Source organism: Talpa occidentalis, unplaced genomic scaffold, assembly GCF_014898055.3.
Source record: "Talpa occidentalis isolate TD23 unplaced genomic scaffold, MPIMG_talOcc4v2.1 talOcc4.3, whole genome shotgun sequence".
NCBI classification, from domain to species: domain Eukaryota; kingdom Metazoa; phylum Chordata; class Mammalia; order Eulipotyphla; family Talpidae; genus Talpa; species Talpa occidentalis.
The window spans coordinates 121,648,677-121,655,900 of NW_023603184.1; the positions used below are offsets into that span (position 1 = coordinate 121,648,677).

At 36.2% G+C, this 7,224-nt stretch overlaps 1 non-coding gene across 1 annotated transcript; it reads left to right on the forward strand.

Moving 5' to 3' along the window:
* The first annotated feature begins 2,532 nt into the window (after positions 1-2,532).
* On the forward strand, positions 2,533-2,667 carry LOC119256501 (U4 spliceosomal RNA). The gene has a single exon (XR_005127810.1). It is a non-coding gene; the product is annotated as a U4 spliceosomal RNA (small nuclear RNA).
* The last annotated feature ends 4,557 nt before the right edge of the window (positions 2,668-7,224 follow it).

Genomic DNA, 7,224 nt, shown 5'->3' on the forward strand with positions numbered 1-7,224 from the left:
ACACTGTTCATAGTCTATTTCAAATATTTCCTTTCCCTGGTTCTTATCTTAAATAAGTGATCTTTCTCTTAAAAGTCTATGATACAATATTTATGCCATTTATTCTACTTTTTATCCATCATTTTTATCCATATCCTCTCAATTGAAGACATGTTAACTTTGTGTTTCAAATAGCAATGCTAGGCCTCCCTTGGTAGCACAGTGGTTGAGTGCTGGGCTGCGAGGCTGCCCACAGCCTCTGCAGTGTCGGTTCGATCCCTGGCCACTGGGTGAGGGTCCCACGTGGTGCGACAGACCTCTCCTGTCTTGCCTGCTGCTCCCCTCAGTAGTGCATTTCATCAGTCTGGCTGTTCTGTTCCCTGCTCTGGCTCTGGTGAATTCTCTCACCCTCCCGCGCTTCTAACTGAACCCAGTGCTTGTAAAAATAAATAAATAAATCTTAAAAAAAAAATAGTAATGCTATTTAGCCTTTATCAAGTAAATAAATGCATACTGTATCTGTGAATGTATTTCCTTGTAATCATTTTAGGGTGGCAGAGCAAAATGGGAACTCTTTTGTTTAAATATTCATAATTATTTTCCAAAATCATCATAATATAGTAAATCAGTAGAAAAGGACTACAATGAATAATGCATAATGTCAGAAAAATCACCAGGGACATTTAGTGTCTTACCTTGATCGTCTCACAATTTTATTTAAAACCAATGTGTTAAAAATGATTTGTCATTTTGGTGTTTCTTTTGTTCTAACTTATTTACTACCTTTATGAATCCTTTGTTTTATGTTAGATTTGTCTTAGCTTACAATTTCTCTTTTGATATTTTGTGAATTTTGTTCAGACATTGTTCTTTTTTTTGCCAAAGTGGGCCATAAAGCACTTGGGGATTTAATTGTTTATGAAAAGTTTTATTTTGAATACGATTTTAAGAGGTAGAAATAAGGAAGTGGCATTTCAGGCTGTAAGAATGGTGTTAGTAAAGGTAGATCAGGTAAAAAATGTTGGAGTCATATGGAAGTTAAAGTTTTATTTGATAAGGTGGCAAAAATATAGGTGTTCAAGGCTAGGAAATGGAAAAATCTCACGTAAGATTAGTTTATAGGGGCCTGAGACCATTTTGGCAATTGGGAAGTGAGCTAACTAAGTCTTCCTTTTTAGGTGCATATATGGTGGGATAAAGGGTGGACTGAACATATGAAAAGTGAAGATAAGAAAACAAAAGTCTATTGTAACAGATTAGGAAGTAAGCTCTAAATGGGATAGTGTGGAGGCTGAGGACTGGAGCTGTGGCAAAGGAAGGCTGAGAGTGTGTTTGATTCTCGGTGTCAGCACATCTTTGTGATGTTTCTGTAGAAGTATGGGGAGAGCTGAATGGGGAACACAGGAGGATGGGAACACTGGAAGCTATGATAATGAAATTAGTTTCTAACCCATGGAATCGGAAATCTGTATAGAAGATTTACAGCAAGAGGAAAGGGGTGAAATTAAAAACTCTGGAAGGACAATTAAAAAGAGGACTTGGGGTGGAAACTGAGAAGAAATATAGGAGGCTGATGTAAGGAGAATCCCTTTGTGTGATAAGTGTCAGGCACCCACCTGCAGCACACCTAACTAGGGACTGTAAGCCAGGAGAGTAGCAAAGAAAATTCAAGTCATGTGGATCCTGAGAAAACTACCTGAATTTGCAATGATGAGGACATGATGAGAAATTGTGAAGTGAAGGGTTACCTTTGTTAGGTAGGGCTGGGAGCCAGGTTGAACGGTGAGTAGCAGTTGGTGAGGAGCAATTTATACCCTGTTCTTGCCTATGAATCACTCATATTAAGCATTTATCTTATCTGCACAGATTTGGAGATTGTTATTCAATGTTCTCATTTAGCTGTTTTTATGCAAAAATGAGTCATTTTCTTTTTGTTTAAATTCATAAAGAATAGCTTCAAAAAGCTTTAAGTCTTATTGTCATTCTTTAAAATATTGTCTCAAGCCTTTCATACTCATTTTACATGTAAGCCTTTTTAATGTATGTTAAAGAGGACCTGATTAGCGAAGGATCATGAGGCCACATTTTCTTGACCTGCTTATTATGAAATTTTCATGTAGCATTGCAGGACAGGTTCACATGTGACATTCAACTTTTTTGACCTTCGCTCCACTATAATAATCTCTCACAGGTTCTCTAAGGGTATATCAAACATGGAAAATTGTTTGCAATGGATCCTGAAAATAAGTTTCGTCTTAATCAATTTAATAACTATTTTTAATGTGGCATGGCATAACCTAAACGTGTACCTATAAAACACTCAATTTGGAGATTAGTCATCAAACTGGTCAAGTTAATAGAAATGCAAGGCTAAGTTGGTTCCTTCCTCTTATTCAGACTTTCCATATATGAGCTTATGAATCATAACAAAAAAGGCCAAATAAGCTTGAATGCCAATTTTTTTTTAACTCAACCATTAAGTATTCCTCATTCTTTCCTGGTTTGTATATCTGTGTGTTTGTGTGTTATCTATACTCTTGATAACACACTTTTAGCTTTGCGCAGTGGCAGTATCGTAGCCAATGAGGTTTATCCGAGGCGCGATTATTGCTAATTGAAAACTTTTCCCGATAACACACTTTTGTACGTTCTTTTACTATTTTCATTCTATGTCTGGAATTATATTTACTTCTGTGCACACCATCTTTTCTTCTTCACCAAAACTCCCTTAGAGGCTGGATTTCTTTGTTGTCTCTATGACAATCACCTCATTGTCTCATATAACATCCAATACTTTGCTCCAAGAACAGACTTAAGAGAGAGTTGTTAAAACAACTGATCCAAACAATATCTTGATAAAGTAGAATTACTGTATTTTGTATGTCTGATTGAGATGTATTATATCCTTGAGGCAAAGAATGTTTCTGAGTTGTCTTTTTCTTCATTCTTCCTGCATCTGCTTATTACCTTGCCCATGGTTCAGTCATTCATGAAGCAATGTGTAACTGTTCCTTGCAAGTGACAATGATAGGCACAGGGTTAAGCATTTAGGATGATGCTTTACATATATCACACATGACAAAGTTCTTTCCAATAAGATATAAATGGAAGTAGTTTATGAGACTTCTGGGAAAGGTGATTAAAGGGAGCTGTCTCAGTTGAGAGGGCCTAGTCTTGGCTTTTCTGGCTTTCTCTTTTATTCTGCATGTCACAGCAATGTGATAGCTGGAGCTTCAGGAGCTATATTGGACTTTGAGGTGATCTTACTACTATAATTCATATGCTGGAATGATGGAACAGAAAGAGTCTAGTTCGCTTACAGAACTGACTTACCTATCTTAGTTTGCTAATATTTGGGCTTCCTTATGTAAGAGAGAAAGAAAGCTCTATCTTATGTTGAGTTCCATTTATTTTAGAATTTTTCAGTGAATGTATCCAAGTCTAAGCCTATTAGTAAAAGGACTATGTAAAACATTTTGTATCAACCCCCTTTGGAACATAGAAAACCATTGTGGACATAATAAATCCTTTAAAGGCATGGTTTAATTTCTTGGCAGTAAAATAAGCTGAGTAAGGATGTTATCACCCCAATGTTATTGGCTCTGGCACCAGAAAAAGGATCAAAATAAAATGTAATTTCTTATTTCTTGAACCCAAGCAATACCTTTTGAGGGAGAACTAAACATGCAGTAAATAGTAAATCTCAATTTGTATGTTTTTTTCCTGTGATGTGACTATGGACAAGGCGTCGTCACATCTGTGGAAAGGGGATTGCCTCTACGGTTTGGCTGGTTGTGATGAATATTAAGTGATTAAATGAGGTAACATAAGAAGTAACATATGTTAGTTCTTTTTTCCCCCTTTCTTTTCTCTAAGAATAAGAAATTGGAAAATGATGAAGTAAGCCAGACTGATTCAGATCATTAAATGAGGCATTTTTCTTAAGCATTGTTATTGATGTTTTTCTTGGTACTAGTGTCATATTTATTGTCAGAAGTGTTATATTTATTGTTTTGAACCCCCAAATATCTTCCTTCCTTTTTTGCCAACATACTTACCTTCTATGCTGTTCTAAAAAAAGTTAGTTTTGAAAATTATTTTAAGTAGATATGCTTTTGTTGGTAACATAGACATTGATCATTTTTCTTTTGGGTGTGTCTAAAATTTAAAATGTTCTATGTCAATGCTGTAAGATTCTTCCTAATGTACTGTCATTCATACTGACTTATAAGCTGTTTTCTTAATTAGCTTTCTCATCTGGTTCCATGTAGATTTCTACATAGCTGTTTCACTGGCATTTCACTTTTAAATAATAAAAATTTTATTCTTATGAAATTTTCATTTTCATTTCCCCATACTCCCAATTTTATAATTGTAACATAAACAACATCTAATTATATTTATTTCCAGAAGTATTCAGATGTACACATTTTTCCTTAAGGTTTTAAATTCATATGGTCGTCAATATATAACAGGTGGCAGTAGAGAAACAGCTATCCAGAATTAATTATTTTCATCATACATTTAATATTTTGAAATTAATTTATTAATTTTTATAAAAAAGGAAAGTAGAACAGAGTCTGGTACAGACTAGAAAAATAGAGAATGATATGAATAATTAACATATGGGTTTCAGAAGAGATCTTCATTAATCATTAGCAACTGTTATAAATATTTTAGATTTTTATTAAAAATCTGATGCCAAATATTTTATAATTTGCATGTTGAAGATTGAGAGAGTGGTACTTGGGCAACATTTTATAAAATAAATTTAGTCAGCTGGAATTTCAGAACTGAACTTACAAATTCAGGTTTTGTTCATTTCATCAATAATAAATAACCTATAAATAATTGTCAAAAATAACATAATCATCATTTTGAAAACTTGGTTTGCTTTTTATTTTAAATCTGTTGTAAGCTTTGTGAAAAATATAGATTAAAGGGGTATTTGAAATCCTTTTTCTTATAAAAATTATTGTGAAACTGCTAAATATGTAACTAATGTATTTAAATATTTTTCATCAAATCTTTTCATTATAAAGTGATCATAAAGAAAAGACTTGAAGGACTACACTGTCAGGATAAAGTAAATTCTCAATATGGCTTGCTCAGCTCTTCATGATCACTGGCTTCTACTAACTTTCTCTGACTTCACCTCAAACTGCTCCCAATCATCACGCACTTCTGTGCTTGCCCTGTGCCCTGGTGCTTTCTTTTCCTCTGTTGTGCAAATTGTGTCCTCTCTGCCCAGAATCCCCCTCTCCCACCTTCCACTTTGCCTGATTAATTCCTATTCTCCTATAGCTTCGGCTGAGAGGTTATCTCCTGTGTAAGACTTCCTGAGTTTCAACCTGGATGAGGAATCCTGCCTATGTGTTCCCAAAGCAACCTGTGCTTCCCAATGCTACTGAAGTAGGTTGTTTTGAAGATCTGGGTTCCAAGAGTGAGGTCCTTTGGTTAACTCTTGGAAATCTCCCCTTTCAGCAGCACATGGCGAGTTTCTCCATGAGACAGAGGCATTAGTTATATCCAAAAGGGCAGGTTTATTATAAATAGGGGGAGAAGAATAAGGGACACTTGCATAGACACAAGTGGGCAGGAAGATCTGTCCTTTGGATGGGGCAGCCTTAGGTTTTATCATCTTGTTTGGTGGGGAGGGCTCATTTCTGTGGAGTGGTTCATTTTTGTTAATTTTGAATAACTATGCAGAATTTGAAAAGGACCAGAGATCCTCGAATGGTCCTCAATCTCCATATCCCCACCTCTGGTCTGCGCCTCCTGGTACTTTCTGCAGCAGCCTGATACTTGCTATAGCAGTTGGCATGTAAGGATTTTTGAATTCTATAGCTCGGTTAATGGCTATGTGAATCCTTTCTACCCCCACCTCCTTGTGTGTGCCGGTTTCTGGTCTTATGATGCCTCCTTTCCAAACTTTCTATTCTTAGCCTCCATCAGTAGTAACTAGTATGTCCTCACCATGTTCTACTGCAGCTCCATGCTGCCTCCACCTATAGATCATCAGCCCCTGAGGGAAGACTGATTCTTCCCTACCATGGTAGACCCCCATCTGCCAGAATACTGGCACATAGTAGGCAATCAATTCATGTCATGAATGAATGAAAGTGAAAAAAATGAGACCTCCTCAGCTTCAGTGTACAGATGCATGTAAAATGCTAGCTCTGACCACATTTGTTCCTTGTTATTGAACTAGGTTTCAGCATGGCCAATTAGATTGCAACCACCTTTAAGAATAAGTGCAGGCTGTTGCTTGATTTATTAAGTCACAGTTTTGGTGCCAGTCGTGAAGTTGATTGTGATGGTCAGAAAGACAATGCCATATTTATTTCTCAGTTCCATTTAGAAAGATCAACATCGAGATAAAATAATAAAAATATAAAATTTACCAAGATTGCATGAAACACCAATATTTAAATTAAAAATATGAATTCAAATGGCTTTAATGAACAGCTGGATGTTTTAAGGAAAATATTTTAGTGGAAGTTGGCAGCAGAATAACTTAAATAGCTTGATTATGAATTTAATTTAAAAAATGTTATCTCAGCATTACTCCATTTTTTTAATGTTAGTTTTACAGTTGTTTAATTGCACTTAAACTTAAAATAAAGTTGGGGTAAACGCAGGAGACTAAACATACCACAAAGAGATTGTTAGACTTTCTTTTCAAAGTCCGCAGTTATTTTTTTTTCCTTTCTATATTTATCCTTCAACAGTAATATTAAAATAAGCTGGAGGAGGTGAACCATGTAATCACTCCTCCACTGCCCTGTTTGAGCCACCCTATCATCTAGGTCTGTCTCCAGCCCAGAAGCAGGCTGGACACATCTTTAGGCCACCAGACCACCAGGTGGGACACCGGAGGTGGCGAGGCCACCAGGGGTGGCAATCAAATCCAGTGTGTCAAATCTGCAGCTGGGAACCCATCCACATCTTCACGACCTTCTGTGTTTTCTGACCATTTAGAGAAAACTTCATCTCACTCATCTGCTTTGATTTTATTTTCCTCTCTCTTTGTACACTCCTTATTCCCTTCTGCCCATGTTGATTTCTTTTGCCCTTTCTGTCCTATCATTTGCCTGATGCTTACCACCTTATTTCTTTGTAGTGAGTGATTTATTACTACTCCCTTAAGGAATGAACCATGTGCCATCCCCACTGCTAGGGAATATCAGAAAAAAGAAAAAATCCTACAAATGAATAACTACACTGATTACTTCCTCACACTGG